The following is a 27,771-nucleotide window of genomic DNA, read 5'->3' on the forward strand; positions in this document are numbered from 1 at the left end:
CCATAAATAAAATTATCAATTAAATTCTTAATCTTTAATTTTATCCCATTCTACCTTAAAATCAGTTGGGATGATACATTGCTATCATTAGTTTTGGCAACTATTTTGGTTTAAGGATTTTGAAGATTTTTATTAACTCTAGCGACCCCTCTCAGGGTATGAGAGTATATTGCAAAATATACAAAATTATAATTTGAATTACAATAATAGTACAAGCTGGTGGTAAAAAGAAACAAAAATACTTCTATTCACATACCTATACAGTACTGTACACATATCCGTATCCCATATATGCCATGTCTAATGGGGACATGAGCCCATATGGACTAGATACAAAACTAATATATAACTAAAACTGTTCCAATATTATCTTTACAAATTTTGCTATATTGCACAATTCTCCCTTATTTTCTATTTCAAACAATTGACTAAACTTTACACTATTTGGTATATTGTAATGATATCTTTTTATATAGAATTCTCTGAGGCTAGTGGCTACTTTCTAATCTAAACTAAGAAGAAGATGAAGAACTTGTTGATGTTGTGTTGTCTAGATAATGTCCTTAAAGGACGCTACGTATAGCAACATATCAATCGAATTGTATTCATAAATTGAAGACAGGAAAGACTCTAGCTGCTTCTTTTAAGTGCTACGGATTCACAAAGCAAAGAGAATAACGGAGATAGAGTTGTACAACGAAACTTTGCCACGTTACATTATGAAGAGAGATAGTTGACAGACTTTCGCAAACAGTAAGTCATTACAATGACGCTGATTTTTATGTTAATTCAAAGTTTATTCCTGCATGTAACATAACACAGTATTTTACGTGTTTTTCCTAACATAGATTATGCTATTTGTCACGTGTAACATATTGTGCTATGTGTCATATGTAACATTGTGCTACGTGTCATATGTAACATTGTGCTATGTGTCATGCTAACGTAGAATACATGATGGCTATTCAATTTGTCATGCCCATCATAGACTACCGGGTAAAATTATAAACATTTTGTAGAAAATAAGTCGTCTTTATAGTATTTTGTGGGGTGTATGTATGATGATGGCCATGCCCCATAACTCCCTTATTTTCAACCCTATCGCTAAATATACGGCAATCTTAGGGGCTAACCCTCTAGGAGAGTAAGTAATGATACGCCATGTAGGTTAGGTTAATGAGAAAGCTTAGGCTAGATGGTGTTCTATGCACGCAGCAGGTCCTGTCCGTCGTTATACAAAGGCTCTTTTTGACCAATTCAGCAGTGCCATAGTGGTGTACAACTGAACTTATCGGCTTGTGTGATAATTTAAAATGACCCAATCGGACCCTGCTTGATCCCGGAAATTGCCGGAGGTCTTTTTAATATCCAATCAGAATTCAATCTTTCCAAAATTCAAACAGGGTAATAGGAGCAACAAAGTTCGACCTAATATTTGTGAATCATTTTATAAATTGATCAGTCCAATACTGTTGAGGGTTATGAAGTTCACCTAGCAAAGGGAGTTTACATCTTATTTATATATAAAATAGAACTCCTGTGTGATTATTCCGATGTTTGAAGTGTATTATTGGTAAAATGTGATAAGTTTACAATGGAAAATCAGTGCTCAATGGCAAGCCCACATTTTTGTAGAACTGTTCAATTAGTCCTGGCTGAAGATTCTGACCAGTGACTTTGAGCAATGTGAGTATAGTGCTCTCTCTCTCTCTCTCTCCTCTCTCTCTCTCTCTCTCTCTCTCTCTCTCTCTCTCTCTCTCATTATAAATTAATCCTCAAAATTATGAGGAAGAATTTCCAGTTTGAGGTTAGACCTTGGCCTCCATCAAATGACAGGAAACCAGGTAGGGAGCCTTACCCTCCTTTCCCAAAAGTCATTCCATCTACCTCAAAATATTGTGCATCACAAGTGTACAAATGCCAGAGGACTAGTTCCCCTATGACAACTTATATTCATTATAGAAATAGACCAAATGAGAATTATAGAAATGATTACAGATTTCAGAAATCTAAGACCCAACACTCATCAGCTGAGTAGGTGAATAAACCCTCTCTTCCTCTGCCACCTTATGAGCCAGTATTGCCAGAAAGGGGCTGTTATTGTGATTATTCCAGATCTCCATCATGCTCCTTTGATTATTCATCAAAGGTTCGATGGAAGGGTAAAAATATTTCAGAAAGGAATAAGAGCACCTAAGTTTATTCCTAAACAGGAAACTATCCAACGAGTGTCCAGTCCTTTCACCTCTGATAGTAATAGAAGTCATACCGGAGTCATCGGCTCAACCATAAACCTCTGAAGTGATGTTTGGAGAGTAAGACTGAGTCAGCCAGGGAAATGGGGTCAAGGCTGGGGGTAAAGAAGAACTGATGGTATGAAAATGTTGAACTGCCTAACCGCGAGTAATTGAAACTGAATTGTGCAAAATGGAAACTGCGATGTCAGAACCCGCAAAGACAAAGGGATGATGTATTTTTTGCCCTTCGTGCAGGGGCCGTGTCTGCCACATTTATTTCACCTGTGAGGAATGTAGGGAGTGGTCACACTCCAGAGGAAAACCAAAGAAGGGAGGAGACCCTGATTTTCCTCATGGTATATTTCAGGTGAGGTAGGAGTACAGTATCGCCTTCCCATACTGAAGGTGAAAACCTGTGCATCCTCCTCAAAGTTTGCCTGTCTCTCTGATACCGAAGACAACATTTGCAGGGATCTTGACCTGAGGAAGCTGTGACCTTCCTTGGGCATTATCAGTCATGCAGAAAAGTGGAAGGAACACAAGACAAAACTACCATCGATGAGTCCTTGTCTGCTGTAGGAAAAGATCCTCAAACCTCTCCTCGTGTGGATTTGTCACTGCCGGCCAGGAAATCTTCCATTTTTGGCAAGAAGTGTACATGCCTTCCTTACTTTCCCAGCCCTTTACCTGTAACCTCACCCTTTGCTTAGACATTGGATGCTGTATCATTGGATGTTATATCACTTGTGCTGAAGATGAAGAAGAGGACTGATAGTACAAAACCTTAGGAATCTTTGTCCAACCTCCTTTCATGCATGTATGAGAGAGGCAGGACTGTACCACTCACTATATCCTGAGAAGGAGTACAGTACAAGATACAGGTGCTTGCACTCCAGCTGACAATACTCAGCTGCACAAGGATACAAGTATGTGTACTGTACTGTCGGTGAGGACAAAGGCCACCATCCTCGGCCTCATCCTTCTTCAGACTGCTCGAAGGAGACAACTTCACCTTGGACAACAGTCCAGCAGATGGAATGTAATACTTTGGACAGAGAAGGGCTGATAGTAGACGTCATAGTCACTGTGAGGTAATTGCACGATCCCTGCAAGACAGATCTCCACATGTATGGTCTCTTTGAGTACTCGATCCACTAGCAAGGACTCTACACACAATGTCTCCATGTGCAAGGCGTGTCTAAGTGGTGAAAGATTATCATTTGGTCTTGAGCCAAGTCTTTAGACTGAAAGGCTTGGACCTTTCCTTTCCGTGGCAACTTTCTAGGCATATGAGGAGCTTTGAGCAGTCTTGTCCTTCTAGAGCTCTCACACCACCAGTGTGGAGTGTTACCGGAGTTCTCTAGTTACTCAAGAGGGTTCTGTACGAAACTTTGTGACGTATCAGACAGAGATCTAATCCACAAGACTATCTTCCTCCTTACCTTGCCCTCAGTGAAGTGAGTTAGTGAATTGTGTTGCATCTTGTATATCAGTAGTCATACCGATGGATGTAAGAAAGTCTCCTTCACCTATGCTCCAGAGTTTGTAGCGAAGACCCAGAACCCCACTGTCCATGATTTTATGTTTGAGTCCTTCATCTCCTGAAAAGAAGTAACTAGAGATCAGGAAGATTTGCTTCTGAGTCCTGGTAGGACTCTGCAGAGCCACCTGGAGAGGATTGGACCTCCAGACCTCAGCACCAAAGACAATTCCTTAGCACCAACAGGCTGCAAAAGAAAGTTTTCAATATTAAACTTACCCGATAATCATGTAGCTGTCAACTCCGTTGCCCGACAGAATTCTACGGGAGGGATACGCCAGCTATCACAATACTAGAAGGGGGTGTACTCACCAGCGCCACCTGTGGCCAGGTACTACAGTACTTCTTGTTGACACCTCCTCAATTTTTCCTCTGTCGTGCTTCCGGCAAGACGTTCTGGGATACGCTTATGATCTTGGAGTATTTTCACGGCTTTTGGTGAAGTATTTCTCTCAGATTTCGGCTGTCGCTTTACTGGAAAACTTCTATATTAGCTTAGATAGCTATTATTTAGTTCTGATTAATGGTTAACGATCTTTTTGCTTGATTTGGAATCCCCACTTGGCTAACTCTTTGATTCAAGATGTCTGACATTTCACAAGCCCCACCCCATAGACGATGTAGGTCTTGTAATAGGCGTATTCCGAAGGCCTCGGTAGATCCTCACACCGCTTGTTCTGACTGTAGGGAAAGACCCTGTCAGTTGGAAGATCGATGTGAGGAATGCGCCGGACTTTCGGAACTTGATTTTGTCCGATTTCTTAAATATTCAACCAAGTTAGAGAGAGAGAGAGTTAGGAGGAGTTCTTCTCGCTCTTCACTTTTTTCCTCACCTCATGATCCCCTACCTTTTCCTCCCCCTGTAGTGGCTACCCCCGAACCTACTATTTGCCCTCAACCTGATATGTCTGTTGTTTTGCGTGCCATTCAGGCTTTAGGTGACAAAGTGGAATCGGTGGTTAGTGATCATAAGTCTCTTATGGCCGAAGTCAAGGAACTTAAGGTCAAGAGTGCAGTGGGTGGTAATAGTGCCAGTGCTGTGACAAGTGCTAGTGTCAGTGCAGTGCCAAGTGCTAGTGTCAGTGTCAGTGTGGTGCGTGAGGGTACTTCTGTGCGTGCCAGTCGTCCTCCCAGTCCGGGACCTCTTGCAAGCTCCCAAGCCCAGGGGAGAAGCAATGTCGAAGGGCAAAAGGGTTCGGCAGGCCTTGATCGGCGCACAGAAGTATCCTCGGTGGTTGCGGGCGTGTCTTCCAGAGACCGTCACTCCCACCCGCAGACGATTGAGCCCGTCTTTTACTCGTCTGCTGAAGAATTGTCAGGGAGGAAACGTTGGACTCAGGTCTCAAGACCTCTCAAACGCAGAGTCCAGACCTCAAGAGCTCTACAACCTGGCTGCAGTCATTGGATCAGCTCTGACTCGCCGCAGTCATCAGTTGAATGCACTCCTCCTAAGAGGAGTAAGGTGCTGCCGCAACAGATCTCTTCTGTTAAGGCTTTGCCTCAGCAGACCTTAGTGTCTGCCGACCCCAAGTTGACTCTACTGCAGTCCATGCAGTCACAACTTGCGGTCTTGATGCGTGAGTGTCAGGCTGAGAAGGTTACACCTCCTCCTGCGATCGCTCCGCCTAACCGCAGTCCTGTCTGCCAGGCGTACGATGTTGAGGCTCCTCAGGATACCTTACCACGTACTGAGTTGCCAGTTTCCAGCGGTGTGCAGCTTCCTCCGCCTTCCTTAAGGCAACCTCAGCAATGGGAACAGGAAGCTTATACCTTACTTCCTCCGCTTCCTCTTACGGTTCCACCAGTGAGGCAACACTCTCTTGAGGTACAACAACCTCTCCCATCCATGAGGCAGACACCTCAGCTCTCGCTGCAGCGACCTCAACACCTTAGCTTTGCGCCTCAGGAACCTCAACTCGCGAGACAAGTATTGCTTTCTGCGCAGCCACTACCTCAACTCTCGCAGCTCACACCTCAGGAACCTCAACTCGTTCCTCAGGAACCTGCTACTGCGCATCCGCTCACCTTACAGCAAGCGCAACCCTTGAGGCAAGACACTCATGCCAGGAGTCAGCCTCCTCAACCCATGCGCCTACCTTCTGCTACTCCTTTTGACCAGCCTTTGCAGCCTGAACCTCAGGTTTTGCCTCAGCAACAGAGACTTGAGGATGAAACCACAAGCGTTTTTGCTCCCGCTCGTGCAGATTCTGCTGTTCAGCATACCTTACCTCTCACTTCGCTACTCTCTGGTGATGAGGTTTCTGATGATGAGGCTGCACACCTGGATCCCTCATCAGACGTGGATGAATCCAAGTCTTCTCCGCCTCCGATTGACTTTCGTAAGGTCTTGGCTCTTTTCAGAGAGGTATACCCAGACCATTTTGTCTCTGCTACCCCCCGCTCTCCGCCATCTGAGTTTTCGCTGGGCATGCAGCCAGCCAAGTCAACTTATACTAAGCTCGTCTTTGCAAGGTCCTCTAAGAGAGCGTTAAGAATTTTAGGGGAGTGGTTGCAGTCTAAGCAGCAACTAGGAAAGACTTCCTTTATGTTTCCTCCGACTAAGCTCACTTCCAAAGCGGGCGTTTGGTATGCCACAGGAGAGGAACCAGGCTTGGGAGTACCTGCCTCTGCCCAGGCTGACTTCTCAAGCTTGGTAGACTCTCCTCGTAGAACAGCAATGAGGCGCTCTAAGGTTTGCTGGACCTTCTCCGATCTAGATCACTTCCTAAAGGGTGTATTTCGAGCCTTTGAGATGTTCAATTTCCTAGACTGGTGCCTGGGGGCCCTTAGCAAGAAGACCTCCCCTGCGGACAAGGACTCAGCCATGCTCTTAATGTCCTGCATGGATAAAGCTATTAGGGATGGATCTGGCGAGCTTGCTTCAATGTTTGTGTCAGGAGTGCTTAAGAAAAGGGAGCAGCTTTGTACCTTCCTTTCCTCCAGCATCACACCTTGTCAAAGGTCTCAACTCCTTTTCGCTCCGCTCTCTAAGTTCCTGTTTCCCGAAGAGCTTGTTAAGGACTTGTCTGCGGCCCTGATTCAAAAGGACACCCATGATCTTGTGGCCTCATCAGCTCGTAAGACTAAGGTTGCTCCCTCAGTCCCCAGGACTTATCGCACCCCAGTGGCTGATACTCCTGCTACGAGGTTTATTCCGCCCTTTCGTGGTAGAGCCCCCAGTCGAGGAAGCTCCCGTCCAGACTCTTCCAGGAGCAAGTCTAGGAAAGGTTCCAAGGCTTCTAAAGGCAAAAACTGACTCTCCTCCTCTCCAGACAGCAGTAGGAGCCAGACTCAAGATCTTCTGGCAAGCCTGGGAAAAGAGAGGTGCAGACGCCCAGTCTGTCAGTTGGCTGAGGGAGGGTTACAGGATACCATTCTGCCGCAAACCCCCTCTGACCACATCTCCCATCAACCTCTCTCCCAACTACAAAGAAAAGGACAAGAGGCTAGCGTTGCACCAGGAGGTGTCGCTCTTGTTACAGAAGAAGGCAGTGGTTATAGTCCGGGACCATCAATCCCCGGGCTTCTACAACCGTCTCTTTCTGGTGGCCAAGAAGACAGGAGGTTGGAGACCGGTGCTGGACGTCAGCGCGCTCAATGCTTATGTCACCAAGCAGACGTTCACTATGGAGACGACGAAGTCGGTCCTAGCAGCGGTCAGGCAGGAGGACTGGATGGTCTCGTTGGACCTGAAAGATGCTTACTTTCACGTTCCTATTCATCCAGACTCCCAACCTTTCCTGAGATTCGTTTTCGGAAAGGTTGTCTACCAATTCCAAGCCCTGTGTTTTGGCCTAAGCACAGCTCCTATGGTGTTTACGCATCTGATGAGGAATATAGCAAAATTCCTCCACTTATCGGACATCAGAGCCTCCCTTTATTTAGACGACTGGCTGTTGAGAGCCTCCACGAGTCGTCGCTGTCTGGAGAGTCTCAACTGGACTTTGGACTTGATCAAAGAACTGGGTCTGTTAGTCAATTTAGAAAAGTCCCAGCTCATTCCCTCCCAATCCATTGTGTACCTGGGAATGGAGATTCGGAGTCAGGATTTTCGGGCTTTTCCATCGGCCCCAAGGATAAGCCAAGCCCTAGATTGCATCCTGAGCATGCTGAAGAGGAGCAGTTGCTCGGTGAGACAGTGGATGAGTCTCACAGGGACCCTTTCATCGTTGGCCCTATTCGTCGAGCTAGGGAGACTCCACCTCCGCCCTCTCCAATTCCATCTAGCAGCTCATTGGGACAAGGGTTTAACGCTCGAAGCAGTCTCTATCCCGGTCACCAAAGAGATGAAGACCACTCTCTTGTGGTGGAAGACCAATCTCCTTCTCAGGGAGGGCCTATCGTTGGCGATTCAGACCCCCAATCTTCATCTCTTCTCGGATGCTTCGGACTCGGGCTGGGGCGCGACCTTGAACGGACGGGAGTGCTCGGGAACGTGGAACGAGGAACAGGAAACGCTCCACATCAACTGCAAGGAGCTACTAGCAGTTCATTTAGCCCTATTGAACTTCAAGTCCCTCCTGCTAGGCAAGGTGGTGGAGGTGAACTCCGACAACACCACAGCCTTGGCTTACATCTCCAAGCAAGGAGGGACCCATTCGAGGAGCCTATACGAGATAGCAAGGGACCTCCTCATTTGGTCAAGAAGTCTAAACCTCACCCTAGTTACGAGGTTCATTCAGGGCAACATGAACGTCTCAGCAGATCGCCTAAGCAGAAGGGATCAGGTCATCCCCACGGAATGGACCCTCCACAAGAGCGTGTGCAACAGACTTTGGACCTTGTGGGGTCAGCCGACAATAGATCTTTTTGCCACCTCCATGACCAAGAGACTTCCTTTGTACTGTTCCCCAGTTCCAGACCCAGCAGCAGTTCATGTGGATGCTTTTCTGCTGAACTGGTCCCATCTCGACCTTTACGCATTCCCACCATTCAAGATCATAAACAAAGTCCTTCAGAAGTTCATCTCGCACGAAGGGACACGGCTGACGCTGGTTGCTCCCCTTTGGCCTGCAAGAGAATGGTTCACAGAGGTACTACAATGGCTGGTCGACGTCCCCAGGACTCTCCCTCTAAGAGTGGACCTTCTACGTCAACCTCACGTAGACAGGTTGCACCCAAACCTCCACGCTCTTCGGCTGACTGCCTTCAGACTGTCGAAAGATTCGCTAGAGCTAGAGGCTTTTCGAAGGAGGCAGCCAGTGCGATTGCCAGAGCAAGGAGGGTATCCACTCGTAGAGTCTACCAATCCAAGTGGGAAGTCTTCCGGAGCTGGTGTAGAGCCAATGCAGTTTCCTCTACCAATACCTCTGTGACCCAGATAGCTGACTTCCTATTACATCTTAGGAATGAGAGATCCCTTTCAGCTCCTACGATTAAAGGGTACAGGAGTATGTTGGCTTCAGTTCTCCGCCACAGAGGTTTGGACCTTTCTTCCAACAAGGACCTTCAAGACATCCTTAAGTCTTTTGAGACTTCTAAAGAACGTCGTCTACCCACTCCAGGCTGGAATCTAGACGTAGTCTTAAGGTTCCTTATGTCACCTAGGTTCGAACCTCTCCAGTCAGCTTCCTTCAAGGACCTTACCCTCAAGACTCTTTTTCTCGTCTGCCTTGCAACAGCTAAAAGAGTCAGTGAGGTTCATGCCTTCAGCAAGAACATTGGGTTCACATCCGAATCTGCAACATGTTCTTTACAGCTCGGATTCTTAGCTAAGAATGAACTTCCTTCACGTCCTTGGCCTAGATCGTTTGAAATTCCTAGCCTCTCCAACATGGTAGGAAACGAGCTAGAAAGAGTTCTTTGCCCTGTCAGAGCTCTGAAATTTTATCTTAATAGGTCAAAACCTATTCGAGGACAGTCAGAAGCCTTATGGTGTGCAATCAAGAAACCTTCGAGGCCCATGTCCAAAAACGGGGTTTCGTATTACATAAGGCTTCTGATTAGAGAAGCCCATTCTCACTTGAAGGAGGAAGACCTTGCTTTGCTGAAGGTAAGGACCCACGAAGTGAGAGCCGTAGCTACTTCGATGGCCTTTAATAAAAACCGTTCTCTGCAGAGCATAATGGATGCAACCTATTGGAGGAGCAAGTCAGTGTTTGCATCATTTTATCTTAAAGATGTCCAGTCTCTTTACGAGAACTGCTACACCCTGGGACCATTCGTAGCAGCGAGTGCAGTAGTAGGTGAGGGCTCAGCCACTACATTCCCTTAATCCCATAACCTTTTTTAACCTTTCTCTTGAATGCTTTTATTGTTGTTTTTATGGTTGTTACGGTAGGCTAAGAAGCCTTCCGCATCCTTTTGATTTGGCGGGTGGTCAATTCATTCTTGAGAAGCGCCTGGGTTAGAGGTTGTGTAGAGGTCCTTTAGTATGGGTTGCAGCCCTATATACTTTAGCACCTTAGAGTTGATTCAGCCTCCTAAGAGGAACGCTGCGCTCAGTAAGGAAGACGAACTTAAAAAAAGGCAGAGTAACGGTTCAAGTCGACTTCCTTACCAGGTACTTATTATTTCATTGTTATTTTGAGATAACTGATTATATGAAATACGGGATACTTAGCTATCCTTTAATCTTGTTCACTGGTTTTCACCCACCCCCCTGGGTGTGAATCAGCTACATGATTATCGGGTAAGTTTAATATTGAAAAATGTTATTTTTATTAGTAAAATAAATTTTTGAATATACTTACCCGATAATCATGATTTAATTGACCCTCCCTTCCTCCCCATAGAGAACCAGTGGACCGAGGAAAAATTGAGGAGGTGTCAACAAGAAGTACTGTAGTACCTGGCCACAGGTGGCGCTGGTGAGTACACCCCCTTCTAGTATTGTGATAGCTGGCGTATCCCTCCCGTAGAATTCTGTCGGGCAACGGAGTTGACAGCTACATGATTATCGGGTAAGTATATTCAAAAATTTATTTTACTAATAAAAATAACATTTTTCATTAATGTCTCTTCCTGGCTACGGGAAACTAACAGACGATCGATTTTAGTGTCATCCGAACAACCAGAGGGAACTTTCCAAGTATGCACTCACAAAGTCAAAGGGAATGATTCAACGCTAGCCTTCAGGAAGAATCTACCAGTGGCGCAAGTCTTGAAGACTGGATTCTGGAAACGTCAGATGACCTTTGCCGTCCACTCCCTTTGGGTGTATACCCACAAGTTTCTGGTTACTTTTAACCATGGGACAGTGGTAGTGGTTCAACAGGTTTTGTAGTAAGCCTAGCTCTCTCACGGGACAAGAAGCATCTTATCTAAGGTAGTGGTCATGTCATAAGTCTAAGATGAGAGGTATGAATGTCTGGCCTCTTTTCATCATCTTTCCTCTTTTGTGGGGTGCAGCGGTCATGCTATTTGCTAGCTCAGATGTTTGATGTAGGTAAACATCCCAACTGAGCAACTTTTATATACAGTACATTTTAAGTGTTGAAGCATTTTCTCCATCCTCCATTTGACGGAAGGATGAACAAGGATGTATGTAAACCCATTGCTTTTAATTACTATGCATTTTTCAATATTAAACTTAGCCGGTGATCATATAAGCTGCAACTCTGTTGCTCGACAGAAAAACCTACGGTCAAAATACGCCAGCGATCGCTATGCAGGTGGGGGTGTACATCAACAGCGCCATCTGTCGAGCAGGTACTTAGTACTCCAAGTAAACAAAGAACCAATTTTCTCTCTGTCGGGCTACCGGCAAGACCTACTAATACGCTGTTACTAACTGGATTTGTTTTCACAACTATTTGGTGAAGTACACTATTCTAGTTTTGAGCTTTCGCTATGCAGGGGTTTTATCTTCATCTCAAAACTTGAACTCGTTTTGGATAGATTTAATTATGGTGACAAAGAGAGTATGGACTCTCTTTCACTTTTAAATGGCCGACCCTTCCCTTAGACGGAAGTGTGTTTAGGTTTTAAGTAATTTTGCTTAACACGTTATAGATCTATATATTTTATATCTCTCCGCCTTTATTAGGCCTCTTCGATTAACTTTCCATTTATTATAAACATATAAAGATAATTTTTATGTTTTGTTTATATGCGACCTTTCCTGAGAGTAGGCGGTCCTAACTTGGAATCGAAGTTAATCAACGTTGAGCCCGTTATATCGTATTTAGCCTTTAAAGAATATAAATTTAATGTTTTATGAAAGAATTTCTTTGATAGTCTTCGTACTGTTTTCAAAGATGAACTAACGTTTAGTTTTTTAGACTACGCAGTTGTTGACGTTCAGGACGTTCAACATGCGCTCTATCGTTACGATAGAGAGAGAGTGTATCACGGTTTCACTTTGCAGTAAGAGTAAATCGATTCTGACGTTTCGTTCATTCTTTCTTAGCTTAAATGTTTTAAATTCTAAATTAAAGGAACTTTTTATTTGGAAAACCTTTCAGTTTTTTCCTTTAGTCAAATAACATGTTTTTTTGACGATATATAATTGGGCTCTTCTCTTAGGTGCGAAATCAAGAGAGAAAGAGAGAGAGAGATAGAGACGGAGGGAGAGAGAGGAGAAAAAAACGTTCCGTTCAAGCGGGTAACGTTGTTCTCGTGTTACTCTCCTCCCTAGTCGCTGTACGGGGAAGAAGGTAAAACGTTTCTAGGGTTTTATTCTTGTCCCCAGGCTATGTGCGGTGAGAGATTGTAAACGTAGTTTATTTGAACTAGTGTTTAGTCTCTTTCCCAGCCACTGAATTCTTTATCTTTATATATGTTTTCTGTTTTTTGCTAGTATTAATGAGCTGCATTATACGACTGTTTTCGCAGTTACTACCTTTTAATGAAGGGTAGAATTGCGTGTTTCAGGTAGAAATCAGTAAAAGTTTCGATTTCAGTGAAATAAGTGCAAAACAGAAAATCGAAGTGATAAAGTGATATGCGCAAAGTGTTACAGTGTTGCGTCCGAGGGTTCGTCTGTTCGTGCCTGTCGTTCACCTAGTCCGGGACCTCTTGCAAGCTCCCAAGCCCAGGGGAGAAGTAATGTCGAACGACTTATGGGTTCGTCAGGCCTTGATCAACGAACAGACGTTTCCCTCCGTGGTTTCGGGCGTATCTAACCAAGATCGCCCCACCCACACAAAGACGAGAGAGCCCATTTATTTCTCGTCTGCGGAAGAGGTTTCTCGTAAGAAACCATGGACCAAGGTCTCGCAGCTTATTAAGCGCAAGTCGGTCCCTTCCGCGCAAGTCCAACGGCCCAGTTGTAGCCACTGGGTCAGTTCGGACTCGCTGCAGTCTTCCGATGACTGCTCACCTCCTAAGAGAGGCAAAGCGGTACCGCATCAGGCAGTCACACCGTCTGTTGCCGCACCTGCTCCTGTAGACCCTAAGTGATCTTTGCTGCAGACCATGCAGTCTCAGTTAACGTCATTGATGCGGGACTTTCGTGCGGAGAAGGTTGACACTGCACCAACCTCTAGCCTACAACCAACACGGTTGTGCGTCCTGTGGACGCTGAGGCAACCTTCTGCCGCACTCCAGCTGAGAGAGTCCCGCAACCATGCGTTCCAGTGTACCCTGCCAGCCGCATGTTGACGTTCAGCGACGCACGGAACCTTCCGTTGACGTTCGCGAGGTACAACAACAGTCTAAGTTGTTTTGTTTTGACGCGGTGCGTCAACCTCCGCATTCTAGAGTTGTTTTGACTGCTCAGTATAGACAGTCAAAGCAGTCTCGAGTGAACACTGTATGTTCTCACGCACCTGTTGTGGTTGACAGTTCAGTTGTTGACAGTTCACAGACTGTCAAGCAGTTACATGACGTTGCCTTCTGGTCTGCTACTAATGCACCAGTGCTGTATGTCCTCATGCACCTGTTGTGGTGGACAGTTCAGTTGTTGACAGTTCACAGACTGTCAAGCAGTTACATGACGTTGCCTTCTGGTCTGCTACTAATGCACCAGTGAGAGACTCACTGAGATAACCTAGCTTTTATTGGACAAGGTTCCTGTAGATGAGAAAGTGCTGTTCTCCCTCCTACTGATATTCCCTTGAGGACTCTGTCATTTGGAGAGGAGCCTTAAGCTGCTTAGCCTCCTATGGACTTTAATTAAATCATGATGATTTTTTAAGGATCTTCGTCCGGATCTTGTAACTGCTGCTCCTCGTTCGCCTAAACGTCAGAACTTACACTAGGCCTAGCTACTTCGAAGCCGTTGTTTTTAAGCTAGTGCTCTCTCGCTCTTCTAGAGAGCGTTACGTTGGCTAGGCGACTGGTTTTTGCACCAGGAGGAGTTTTAGGGATACAGCCTTTGATTTCCCTTCTTTTAAACTGGCTTATAGAGCGAGAGTCTGATAGGACACGAGAGAAGTTCTCGGCTTGGGAGTTCATGCCTCTGCCCAGATAGACTTCTCAATTCTGGTAGACTCGCCCTGGCGCCTAGCCAGGAGACGCTCCAAGTTGTTTACAGATCAACTTCTCAACTTTTGTCGAGCCTTTGAAGTTTTGCTGTACTATTATGTCACACATAACAAGGCTTTCAGGGATGGTAAATGGTTCCGCCTCAGTCGCTAACCCCGTCTGTTGCCACACCTGCTCCCGTAGACCCTAAATGGGCTTTGCTGCTAGACATGCAGTCCAAGCTTGCGTCCTTGATAGAGGACTTAAATGCGGAGAAGAACCTTCTGGCCAACAACCTTCCAACCGGTTGGTTGTGCGCCCTGTTGACGCTGAGGTAACCTACTCGCGTCTGCCAGTTGAGGTGGTTCCTCCTTCTGGCCAACAACCTTCCAACCGGTCGGTTGTGCGCCCTGTTGACGCTGAGGTAACCTACTCGCATCTGCCAGTTGAGGTGGTTCCTCCACCGATGCGACCCAGTGTGAGTTGCCAGTCGCACGTTGACGTTAAGCGACGCTCGGAGGTGGTTGTTAACGTTCAGGACGTTCAACAACCAGCAGAGGTGACTTGTTGTGACGCAGTGCGTCAACCTCAGCAACCCGGTAGGGTGTTGACTGCACAACCCAGACAGTCTAGACAGTTTCGGGTTGACGCTGTACTTCCTCGCGCACCCATGGTTGTTGACAGTTCACAGACTGTGCAGCAGTGCCATGATATTGCGTCCGGCTCCGTCACGCATCCACCAGTGCGACCGGATTCAGCGAGTCAGACGTTGCCCACTCCGTTGCCGTTTCCCCATCAGTTTCGGATGAGGAACCCTCTGATGAGGACGTTGCTGAACAAGACGATCAGCCCCCAGCCCTGCTATCCATCCAGAAGATGCTGAAGAAGGAACGCTGCCCAGTCAGGCTGTGGATGAGTCTGGTAGGGACACTGTCATCCGTGGATCAATTTGTGTCACTAGGAAGACTACACCTCCGTCCTCTTCTATACCATCTAGCTTTTCACTGGAAAAAGGACAAGACGCTAGAAGCGGTCTCGATCCCGGTTTCCGGAAAGATAAAGTCTTGTCTGACTTGGTGAAAGGACTATATCAACCTTAGAGAGGGTCTTCCCCTGACTGTTCAGACTCCCAACCACGTTCTCTTCTCGGACGCATCGGACGTAGGCTGGGGTGCGACATTAGACGGTAGGGAATGCTCGGGATTATGGAACTCGAGTCAAAGGACAATGCATTTCAACTGCAAGGAGCTACTGGCAGTACGTCTGACCTGGAAAAGCTTCAGGTCTCTCCTTCAAGGCAAAGTGGTGGAGGTGAACTCGGACAACACCACGGCTTTGGCGTACATCTCCAAGCAAGGAGGGACCTACTCTCTGACATTGTACGAGATCGCAAGGGACCTCCTCACCTGGTCAAAAGGTCTAGACATATCACTAGTAACGAGGTTCATCCAAGGGAACTTGAATGTCATGGCAGATTGTCTCATTCGGAAGGGACAAATAATTCCAACAGAATGGACCCTCCACAAGGATGTATGCAAGAGACTTTGGGCCACCTGGGGCCAGCCAACCATAGATCTCTTCGCAACCTCGATGACCAAGAGGCTCCCAATATTTTGCTCACCAATCCCGGACCCAGCAGCAGTTCATATAGATGCCTTTCTACTAGATTGGTCACATCTAGATCTATATGCATTCCCTCCGTTCAAGATTGTCAACAAGGTACTGCAGAAGTTCGCCTCTCACGAAGGGACAAGGTTGACGCTAGTTGCTTCCCTCTGGCCCGCGAGAGAATGGCTCACCGAGGTACTTCGATGGCTAGTAGACGTTCCCAGAACACTTCCCCTAAGGGTGGACCTTCTACGTCAGCCACGCGTAAAGAAGGTACACCATGGCCTCCACGCTCTTCGTCTGACTGCCTTCAGACTATCGAAAGACTCTCGAGAGCTAGAGGCTTTTCGAAGGAGGCAGCCAGAGCGATTGCTAGAGCAAGGAGAACATCCACCCTTAGAGTCTACCAATCAAAGTGGGAAATCTTCCGAAACTGGTGCAAGTCAGTATCCGTATCCTCGACCAGTACCTCTGTAACTCAAATAGCTGACTTTCTCTTATATCTGAGGAAAGAACGATCTCTTTCAGCTCCCACTATCAAGGGTTACAGAAGCATGTTGGCATCAGCCTTCCGTCACAGAGGCTTAGATCTTTCTAACAATAAAGATCTACAGGACCTCCTTAAGTCTTTTGAGACCACGAAGGAGCGTCGTTTGGTTACACCTGGTTGGAATTTAGACGTGGTACTAAGATTCCTTATGTCAGACAGGTTCGAACCGCTACAATCAGCCTCCCTGAAAGATCTCACCTTAAAGACACTTTTCCTGATATGCTTAGCCACAGCTAAAAGAGTCAGTGAGATTCATGCCTTCAGCAAGAACATCGGATTCTCATCCGAAACGGCTACATGTTCTACAACTTGGTTTTCTAGCCAAACACGAGCTGCCTTCTCGGCCTTGACCAATATCGTTCGATATTCCAAACTTATCGTATGGTTGGAAATGAACTAGAAAGAGTCTTATGTCCTGTAAGAGCTCTTAAGTTCTATTTAAAAACCTTTACGAGGCCCGTCTGAAGCTTTATGGTGTTCAGTTAAGAATCCATCTTTGCCTATGTCAAAGAATGCTTTATCCTATTTTATCAGACTGTTAATACGAGAAGCTCATTCCCATCTGAATGAGGAAGACCAAGCTTTGCTGAAGGTAAGGACACACGAAGTTAGAGCTGTCGCAACTTCCGTGGCCTTTAAACAAAATTGATCTCTGCAAAGTATAATCGACGCAACCTATTGGAAAAGCAAATCAGTGTTCGCGTCTTTTTATCTTAAGAATGTCCAGTCTCTTTACGAGAACTGCTACACTCTGGGACCATTCGTAGCAACGAGTGCAGTAGTGGGTGAGGGCTCAACCACTACAATTCCCTAATTCCATAACCTTTTTAATCTTTCTCTTGAAATGTTTTATTATTGTTTTTGGGTTGTCCGGAAGGCTAAGAAGCCTTTCGCATCCTAGTTGATTTGGCGGGTGGTCAAAGTCATTTCTTGAGAAGCGCCTAGATTAGAGGTTTTGATGAGGTCCTGTTGTATGGGTTGCAACCCTTGATACTTCAGATCCTAGGGGTCGCTCAGCATCCTAAGAGGATCGCGAGGCTCCGTAAGGAAGACGTACTTAAAAAGGCAGAGTAATTGTTCAAGTCGACTTCCTTACCAGGTACTTATTTATTTTATGTTTGTTATTTTGAATAACTGCTAAAATGAAATACAAAATACTTAGCTCATAATAATGTAAACATGTAATGCTGGTCTCTACCCACCCCCCTGGGTGTGAATCAGCTTATATGATCACTGGCTAAGTTTAATATTGAAAAATGTTATTTTTATTAATAAAATAAATTTTTGAATATACTTACCCGGTGATCATATATTAAAGGACCCTCCCTTCCTCCCCAATAGAGACCCAGTGGACCGAGGAGAAAATTGGTTCTTTGTTTACTTGGAGTACTAAGTACCTGCTCGACAGATGGCGCTGTTGATGTACACCCCCACCTGCATAGCGATCGCTGGCGTATTTTGACCGTAGGTTTTTCTGTCGAGCAACAGAGTTGCAGCTTATATGATCACCGGGTAAGTATATTCAAAAATTTATTTTATTAATAAAAATAACATTTTAAATGCCATATCCTTGGTTGGCTATACAGTAGGTTTCTCCATGACCATCTGTCAAGATTAGACAGATCCCTAGCCTATCACCTGGAATATAATTTTCCAAAGTTAGAAGGTTAGCAGGAGATATCACTTCGGCTCCTTTCATAGGTCCTTGTGCTTTGACATCTTGGTACAGTATATAAACCAGCCAGGTTATTTGTAGGATAGGTCTGTCACCTATTAAAGGACGATGCTTTATATTTGTGAAGGATCAAATCGCGAAATTTTTAAGTACTGTACATTTTCTGACAGACTTGGTACATCATCACAGTGCAAATATTGTCTTGAAAGCAAAGTCGTAAGTCGATGACTATCCGTACTGTAATTTATATTTTTCCTAACTATAGAAACCTGAATCCTTTAAGTTACACTTCTCGTCTCAACCACTCCACAGGTCTTAGGTAAAGGTCAAAGTGGATGCTCAGTACACTGCCGGGTGGTTGGAGCGTACTGGCCAGCCGGCAATAACTATTGCCATCTTGTTATAAATTTTTGCATCCGAGTTCCAGCTTCGATGAAATCGTACTCCCATTAAAGGACTCAGATTTGTATAGTTAGGGAAAATACAATTTTCAATATTAATCTTACCCAGTGATCATGTAGCTGCAGCTCTGCTGCCCGACAGAAAATACCTACGGGCGGAATACGCCAGCGATCGCTATACAGGTGGGGGTGTACATCAACAGCGCCATCTGTCGAGTAGGTACTCAAGTACTTCTTGTCAACACAGAACCAATTTTTTCTCTGTCGTGCCACCGGCAAGACCTACTTGATACGCTGTTGTTTTCTGGAGTTGATTTTCACGTTATTTGGTGAAGTATTCTCTCTAGTTATTAGCTTTCGCTGTGCAGAAGTTATCCTCAATACTTTCTCACTTTCATTGATTAGATTTTGGATTATTTGTTGACGACTTGGATAGATTTTGGATTTCCCCCCTTTGACTAATTCAAGATGTCTGACCCTACTCAAGTCCCCAAGTACAGGAAGTGTAGCGCTAGGGACTGTTCTAGGCGTCTTCCGAAGGCCTCTATCGATCCGCACACCGTTTGTTCCAATTGTAGGGGTAAAGCCTGTCAATTGGAAGATCGATGTGAGGAATGCGCTGGGCTTTCGGAATTCGATTTTCAAGAATTCCTTAAGTATGCACGTAGGCTAGAGAAGGATAGGATCAGGAGGAGTTCGTCTCGCTCTATTGATTTTTCCTCTCCCCATGCCCCACAACCTATTCCTTCCCCTGTAGTGGTTACACCCGACCCTCCTACTAGCTCTCATCAACTTTCGATGGCAGATATGATGCGTGCCATTCAGACTCTTGGTGAGAGAGTTGAGTCATTGGCGAATGACCGCAATCAACTCATGGCTGACGTCAGGGAGTTGAAAGGTAAAAGTGCAGTGGGAAGTGAAGTGAGTGTCAGTGCAGTGAAAAGTGTCAGTGTTACGCATGAGGGTGCGTCTGTTCGTGCCTGTCGTCCTCCCAGTCCGGGACCTCTTGCAAGCTCCCAAGCCCAGGGGAGAAGCAATGTCGTACGACCAAAGGGTTCGACAGGCCTTGATCAGCGGACAGACGTTCCCTCCGTGGTTGAGGACGTATCTTGCCGAGATCGTCCCACCCACAAACAGACGAGTGAGCCCATTCATTCCTCGTCTGCGTAAGAAGTTTCTCGACAGAAACGCTGGACCAAGGTCTCACGACCTCTCAAGCGCAAGGTCCCTTCCGAGCGAGTCCAACGGCCCAGGTGTAGCCACTGGGTCAGTTGGGACTCGCCGCAGTCCTCCGAAGACTGCACACCTCCCAAGAGAGGTAGAGTGGTTACGCAGCAGGCAATCACTCCGTCTGTTGCCGCACCAGCCGCTGTAGACCCTAAGTGGTCTTTGCTGCAGTCTATGCAGACTCAGCTAGCTTCCTTCATGCAGGAGTATCGTGCTGAGAAGGTTGACGCTGCACCCGTTAGCCTACAACCTGCCACGGTTGTGCGCCCAGCTGACACTGCGGCTGCCTGCTCCCACACTCCGGCTGTGAGAGCTCCACCACCTATGCGCAGTCGACCCTGCCAGACGCATGTTGACGTTAGCCGACGTGCGGCACCCTCCGTTGACGTGCGTGAGCTACCGCATCAGCAGGAAGGTGGAGTCAAGCTGCCGTGTTTTGATGCGGTGCGTCAGTCTCCGCAACCCACGGTGGTCCCCACCACGCACCACCACTCCGCTTTGGTTGTTGCCAGCTCTCAGACTGACCAACAGCGGCATGATGTTGGATCCAGTGTAGCTACGCATGCACCCGTGCTGCCGGATTCAGCCGTTCAGCTTTTATCTCCTCCTTTGCCGCTTCCTCCTCAGCATTCGGATGAAGGAATCTCTGATGACGACGAAGCTGCGCATTTGGACGACCAACACTCCGACATAGATGAACCCAAGACTACGCCTCCCTCCTTAGACTTTAGGAAAGTCCTTGCCCTGTTTAAGGAGTTGTATCCGGACCAGTTTGTGTCTGCAGCTCCACGCTCACCTCCCTCTGAGTTCGCTTTAGGCATGCAGTCAGCAGCTCCTGCCTTTACGAAGCTCGTACTCGCTCGCTCGTCCAAGAGAGCTTTAAGGGTACTGGGAGAGTGGTTGCAGGCCAAGAAGCAACTTGGGAAGACATCCTTCATGTTTCCCCCGGCCAAGCTTGCTTCCAGATCTAGCGTCTGGTATGCCACGGTAGAGGTTCTCGGCTTGGGAGTTCCTGCCTCTGCCCAGGGCGACTTCTCAAGTCTGGTAGACTCTCCCCGCAGACTGGCTATGAGACGCTCCAAGATTTGCTGGACTTCTTCGGACATGGACCATCTTTTGAAGGGAGTTTTCCGTGCGTTCGAGATCTTTAACTTCCTGGACTGGTGTTTGGGAGCGTTGAGCAGGAAGACATCCCCTTCGGATAAGGAATCTGCCATGCTCATCATGTCCTGCATGGACAAAGCCATACGGGATGGGTCTGGCGAGCTTGCGGCTTCTTTCGTGTCTGGAGTTATCAAGAAGCGGGATCACCTTTGCTCCTTCTTGTCGGCGGGAGTCACCCCATGTCAGAAGTCAGAACTGATGTTTGCTCCGCTATCGAAGTGTCTCTTTCCTGAAGAGTTGATCAAGGGGATTGCTGCCTCGTTGATCCAGAAAGACACTCATGACCTGGTGGCGTCATCCGCACGTAAAGTCTCAGCTTTACCTTCCGTGCCTAGACCTAGGATGGACACACCAGCGTCTAGGTTCATTCCGCCCTTTCGTGGCAGAACCTCCAGCAGAGGAGGTACTCGTGCCGTTAGTCAACGTGGCAACAAGAAGAAGGGTTCCAAGTCCTCAAAAGGCAGAGTCTGACTGCCACCTTCTTCAGACAGCAGTGGGAGCCAGGCTCAAGAACTACTGGCAGGCCTGGGAGAACAGGGGTGCAGACGCACAGTCTGTGAAGTTACTCAGAGAGGGGTACAGGATTCCATTCTTGCGCAAGCCCCCTCTAGCAACAACTCCCATCGACCTCTCTCCCAGGTACAGAGAGGAGGACAAGAGGCTAGCTTTACAGCAAGAGGTGTCTCTCTTGCTACAAAAGGGAGCGGTAGTCATAGTCCGGGACCATCAATCCCCGGGCTTCTACAACCGTCTCTTCTTAGTGGCGAAGAAGACAGGAGGGTGGAGACCGGTGCTAGACGTCAGTGCTCTAAATGTCTTTGTCACCAAGCAGACGTTCACCATGGAGACGACGAAGTCGGTTCTAGCATCGGTCAGGAAGGAAGACTGGATGGTCTCGTTAGACCTAAAGGACGCGTACTTTCACGTCCCCATCCACCCAGATTCCCAACCTTTTCTAAGGTTCGTTTTTGGGAAGGTGGTATACCAGTTCCAAGCCCTGTGCTTTGGCCTAAGCACGGCACCTCTAGTGTTTACCAAACTGATGAGGAATATTGCCAAATTCCTGCATTTAGCAGACATCAGAGCCTCCCTCTATTTGGACGACTGGCTTTTAAGAGCTGCGTCAAGTCGTCGCTGTCTGGAGAATCTAAAATGGACTCTGGATCTGACCAAGGAATTGGGTCTCCTGGTCAATATGGAAAAGTCCCAACTCGTCCCATCCCAAACTATAGTATATCTAGGTATGGAGATTCAGAGTCAAGCTTTTCGGGCTTTTCCGTCGGCCCCCAGAATCAGTCAAGCCCAAGAATGCATCCAGAGCATGCTGAAGAAGAACCGATGTTCAGTCAGACAGTGGATGAGTCTGATAGGGACGCTTTCATCACTGGACCAGTTCATCGCGTTAGGGAGACTCCACCTCCGACCCCTTCAGTATCACCTAGCTGCTCACTGGAGAAAGGACATGACGCTAGAAGCGGTCTCAGTTCCTATCTCCGAGAAGATGAAGTCTGCACTGACGTGGTGGAAGAACAACATTCTGCTCAGGGAAGGTCTACCACTGGCTGTTCAGACCCCCGACCACCTTCTCTTCTCGGACGCATCGGACACGGGCTGGGGTGCGACACTGGACGGTCCGGAATGCTCGGGCACGTGGAATTCGGATCAAAGAGCACTGCACATCAACTGCAAGGAGCTACTGGCAGTTCATCTGGCCTTGAGAAGCTTCAAGTCCCTCCTTCTAGGCAAGGTGGTGGAAGTGAACTCCGACAACACCACAGCCTTGGCGTACATCTCCAAGCAAGGAGGGACTCATTCGATGACGTTGTTCGAGATCGCAAGGGACCTCCTCACCTGGTCAAGAGATCGAAACATATCTCTAGTAACGAGGTTCATTCAAGGCGACATGAATGTCATGGCAGACCGCCTCAGCCGGAAGGGTCAGATCATCCCAACAGAATGGACCCTTCACAAGAATGTTTGCAACAGACTATGGGCCTTGTGGGGTCAGCCCACCATAGATCTGTTCGCTACCTCGATGACCAAGAGGCTCCCAAATTATTGCTCACCGATTCCAGACCCAGCAGCAGTTCACATAGATGCCTTTCTTCTGGATTGGTCCCATCTAGACCTTTATGCGTTCCCCCCGTTCAAGATTGTCAACAAGGTACTGCAGAAGTTCGCCTCTCACGAAGGGACAAGGTTGACGTTGGTTGCTCCCCTCTGGCCCGCGAGAGAATGGTTCACCGAGGTACTGCAATGGCTAGTAGACGTTCCCAGGACTCTTCCTCTAAGAGTGGACCTTCTGCGTCAGCCGCATGTAAAGAAGGTACACCCAAGCCTCCACGCTCTTCGTCTGACTGCCTTCAGACTATCGAAAGACTCTCAAGAGCTAGAGGCTTTTCGAAGGAGGCAGCCAGAGCGATTGCCAGAGCAAGGAGGACATCCACTCTCAAGGTCTACCAGTCAAAATGGGAAGTCTTCCGAAGCTGGTGCAAGGCGAATTCAGTATCCTCAACCAGTACCTCTGTAACTCAGATAGCTGACTTCCTTTTACACCTAAGGAAGGTAAGATCCCTTTCAGCTCCTACGATCAAAGGTTACAGAAGCATGTTGGCAGCAGTCTTCCGCCACAGAGGCTTAGATCTTTCCAACAACAAAGATCTACAGGACCTCCTTAAGTCTTTTGAGACCTCGAAGGAGCGTCGGTTGGCCACACCAGGTTGGAACTTAGACGTGGTTTTAAGGTTCCTGATGTCAGCAAGGTTCGAACCGCTTCAATCAGCCTCTTTTAAAGATCTCACTTTGAAGACTCTTTTCCTCGTCTGCTTAGCAACAGCTAAAAGAGTCAGTGAGATACACGCCTTCAGCAGGAACATAGGATTTACATCTGAAACGGCTACATGTTCCTTACAGCTTGGTTTTTTAGCTAAAAACGAACTCCCTTCTCGTCCTTGGCCCAAATCGTTCGAGATTCCAAGTCTGTCCAGTTTGGTTGGAAACGAACAAGAGAGAGTACTATGCCCAGTAAGAGCTCTTAAGTACTATTTAAGACGTACGAAGCCATTACGAGGACAATCAGAAGCTTTATGGTGCTCTATTAAGAAACCTGCTTTACCGATGTCTAAGAACGCAGTTTCTTATTACATCAGACTTTTGATTAGAGAAGCTCATTCTCTTCTGAATGAGGAAGACCATGCTTTGCTGAAGGTAAGGACACATGAAGTTAGAGCTGTCGCAACTTCAGTGGCCTTCAAACAAAACAGATCTCTGCAGAGTGTAATGGATGCAACCTATTGGAGAAGCAAGTCAGTGTTCGCATCATTTTACCTTAAAGATGTCCAGTCTCTTTACGAGAACTGCTACACCCTGGGACCATTCGTAGCAGCGAGTGCAGTAGTAGGTGAGGGCTCAACCACTACATTCCCATAATCCCATAACCTTTTATAATCTTTCTCTTGAAATGTTTTTATTGTTGTTTTTGGGTTGTACGGAAGGCTAAGAAGCCTTTCGCATCCTGGTTGATTTGGCGGGTGGTCAAATTCTTTTCTAGAGAAGTGCCTAGATTAGAGGTTGTGATGAGGTCCTTTAGTATGGGTTGCAGCCCTTCATACTTCAGCACCTAGGAGTCGCTCAGCATCCTAAGAGGATCGCGAGGCTCAGTAAGGAAGACGTATTTAAAAAGGCAGAGTAATTGTTCAAGTCGACTTCCTTACCAGGTACTTATTAATTTTATGTTTGTTATTTTGAATAACTGCTAAAATGAAATACGGAATACTTAGCTTCTAATGTTAACATGTATGCTGGTCTCCACCCACCCCCCTGGGTGTGAATCAGCTACATGATCACCGGGTAAGATTAATATTGAAAAATGTTATTTTCATTAGTAAAATAAATTTTTGAATATACTTACCCGGTGATCATGAATTAAAGGACCCACCCTTCCTCCCCAATAGAGACCCAGTGGACCGAGGAGAAAATTGGTTCTGTGTTGACAAGAAGTACTTGAGTACCTACTCGACAGATGGCGCTGTTGATGTACACCCCCACCTGTATAGCGATCGCTGGCGTATTCCGCTCGTAGGTTTTTTCTGTCGGGCAGCAGAGCTGCAGCTACATGATCACCGGGTAAGTATATTCAAAAATTTATTTTACTAATGAAAATAACATATTTGGACGACCAACACTCCGATATAGATGAACCCAAGACTACGCCTCCCTCCTTAGACTTTAGGAAAGTCCTTGCCCTGTTTAAGGAGTTGTATCCGGACCAGTTTGTGTCTGCAGCTCCACGCTCACCTCCCTCTGAGTTCGCTTTAGGCATGCAGTCAGCAGCTCCTGCCTTTACGAAGCTCGTACTCGCTCGCTCGTCCAAGAGAGCTTTAAGGGTACTGGGAGAGTGGTTGCAGGCCAAGAGGCAACTTGGGAAGACATCCTTCATGTTTCCCCCGGCCAAGCTTGCTTCCAGATCTAGCGTCTGGTATGCCACGGGAGAGGTTCTCGGCTTGGGAGTTCCTGCCTCTGCCCAGGGCGACTTCTCAAGTCTGGTAGACTCTCCCCGCAGACTGGCTATGAGACGCTCCAAGATTTGCTGGACTTCTTCGGACATGGACCATCTTTTGAAGGGAGTTTTCCGTGCGTTCGAGATCTTTAACTTCCTGGACTGGTGTTTGGGAGCGTTGAGCAGGAAGACATCCCCTTCGGATAAGGAATCTGCCATGCTCATCATGTCCTGCATGGACAAAGCCATTCGGGATGGGTCTGGCGAGCTTGCGGCTTCTTTCGTGTCTGGAGTTATCAAGAAGCGGGATCACCTTTGCTCCTTCTTGTCGGCGGGAGTCACCCCATGTCAGAAGTCAGAACTGATGTTTGCTCCGCTATCGAAGTGTCTCTTTCCTGAAGAGTTGATCAAGGGGATTGCTGCCTCGTTGATCCAGAAAGACACTCATGACCTGGTGGCGTCATCCGCACGTAAAGTCTCAGCTTTACCTTCCGTGCCTAGACCTAGGATGGACACACCAGCGTCTAGGTTCATTCCGCCCTTTCGTGGCAGAACCTCCAGCAGAGGAGGTACTCGTGCCGTTAGTCAACGTGGCAACAAGAAGAAGGGTTCCAAGTCCTCAAAAGGCAGAGTCTGACTGCCACCTTCTTCAGACAGCAGTGGGAGCCAGGCTCAAGAACTACTGGCAGGCCTGGGAGAACAGGGGTGCAGACGCACAGTCTGTGAAGTTACTCAGAGAGGGGTACAGGATTCCATTCTTGCGCAAGCCCCCTCTAGCAACAACTCCCATCGACCTCTCTCCCAGGTACAGAGAGGAGGACAAGAGGCTAGCTTTACAGCAAGAGGTGTCTCTCTTGCTACAAAAGGGAGTGGTAGTCATAGTCCGGGACCATCAATCCCCGGGCTTCTACAACCGTCTCTTCTTAGTGGCGAAGAAGACAGGAGGGTGGAGACCGGTGCTAGACGTCAGTGCTCTAAATGTCTTTGTCACCAAGCAGACGTTCACCATGGAGACGACGAAGTCGGTTCTAGCATCGGTCAGGAAGGAAGACTGGATGGTCTCGTTAGACCTAAAGGACGCGTACTTTCACGTCCCCATCCACCCAGATTCCCAACCTTTTCTAAGGTTCGTTTTTGGGAAGGTGGTATACCAGTTCCAAGCCCTGTGCTTTGGCCTAATCACGGCACCTCTAGTGTTTACCAAACTGATGAGGAATATTGCCAAATTCCTGCATTTAGCAGACATCAGAGCCTCCCTCTATTTGGACGACTGGCTTTTAAGAGCTGCGTCAAGTCGTCGCTGTCTGGAGAATCTAAAATGGACTCTGGATCTGACCAAGGAATTGGGTCTCCTGGTCAATATGGAAAAGTCCCAACTCGTCCCATCCCAAACTATAGTATATCTAGGTATGGAGATTCAGAGTCAAGCTTTTCGGGCTTTTCCGTCGGCCCCCAGAATCAGTCAAGCCCAAGAATGCATCCAGAGCATGCTGAAGAAGAACCGATGTTCAGTCAGACAGTGGATGAGTCTGATAGGGACGCTTTCATCACTGGACCAGTTCATCGCGTTAGGGAGACTCCACCTCCGACCCCTTCAGTATCACCTAGCTGCTCACTGGAGAAAGGACATGACGCTAGAAGGGGTCTCAGTTCCTATCTCCGAGAAGATGAAGTCTGCACTGACGTGGTGGAAGAACAACATTCTGCTCAGGGAAGGTCTACCACTGGCTGTTCAGACCCCCGACCACCTTCTCTTCTCGGACGCATCGGACACGGGCTGGGGTGCGACACTGGACGGTCCGGAATGCTCGGGCACGTGGAATTCGGATCAAAGAGCACTGCACATCAACTGCAAGGAGCTACTGGCAGTTCATCTGGCCTTGAGAAGCTTCAAGTCCCTCCTTCTAGGCAAGGTGGTGGAAGTGAACTCCGACAACACCACAGCCTTGGCGTACATCTCCAAGCAAGGAGGGACTCATTCGATGACGTTGTTCGAGATCGCAAGGGACCTCCTCACCTGGTCAAGAGATCGAAACATATCTCTAGTAACGAGGTTCATTCAAGGCGACATGAATGTCATGGCAGACCGCCTCAGCCGGAAGGGTCAGATCATCCCAACAGAATGGACCCTTCACAAGAATGTTTGCAACAGACTATGGGCCTTGTGGGGTCAGCCCACCATAGATCTGTTCGCTACCTCGATGACCAAGAGGCTCCCAAATTATTGCTCACCGATTCCGGACCCAGCAGCAGTTCACATAGATGCCTTTCTTCTGGATTGGTCCCATCTAGACCTTTATGCGTTCCCCCCGTTCAAGATTGTCAACAAGGTACTGCAGAAGTTCGCCTCTCACGAAGGGACAAGGTTGACGTTGGTTGCTCCCCTCTGGCCCGCGAGAGAATGGTTCACCGAGGTACTGCAATGGCTAGTAGACGTTCCCAGGACTCTTCCTCTAAGAGTGGACCTTCTGCGTCAGCCGCATGTAAAGAAGGTACACCCAAGCCTCCACGCTCTTCGTCTGAC

The 27,771-nt window shown here is 47.3% G+C and overlaps 1 protein-coding gene across 1 annotated transcript in view; it reads left to right on the forward strand.

Moving 5' to 3' along the window:
* Positions 1-513: 513 nt before the first annotated feature.
* LOC137641415 (uncharacterized) overlaps positions 514-27,771 on the forward strand; it is a 39,587-nt gene continuing 12,329 nt past the window's right edge. Inside the window, exon 1 of the mRNA XM_068373946.1 lies at positions 514-753. The gene's annotated coding sequence lies outside the window, so the exon portion shown is untranslated. The remainder of the gene's footprint in view (positions 754-27,771) is intronic.

Source organism: Palaemon carinicauda, chromosome 5, assembly GCF_036898095.1.
Source record: "Palaemon carinicauda isolate YSFRI2023 chromosome 5, ASM3689809v2, whole genome shotgun sequence".
Taxonomy (NCBI): Eukaryota; Metazoa; Arthropoda; class Malacostraca; order Decapoda; family Palaemonidae; genus Palaemon; species Palaemon carinicauda.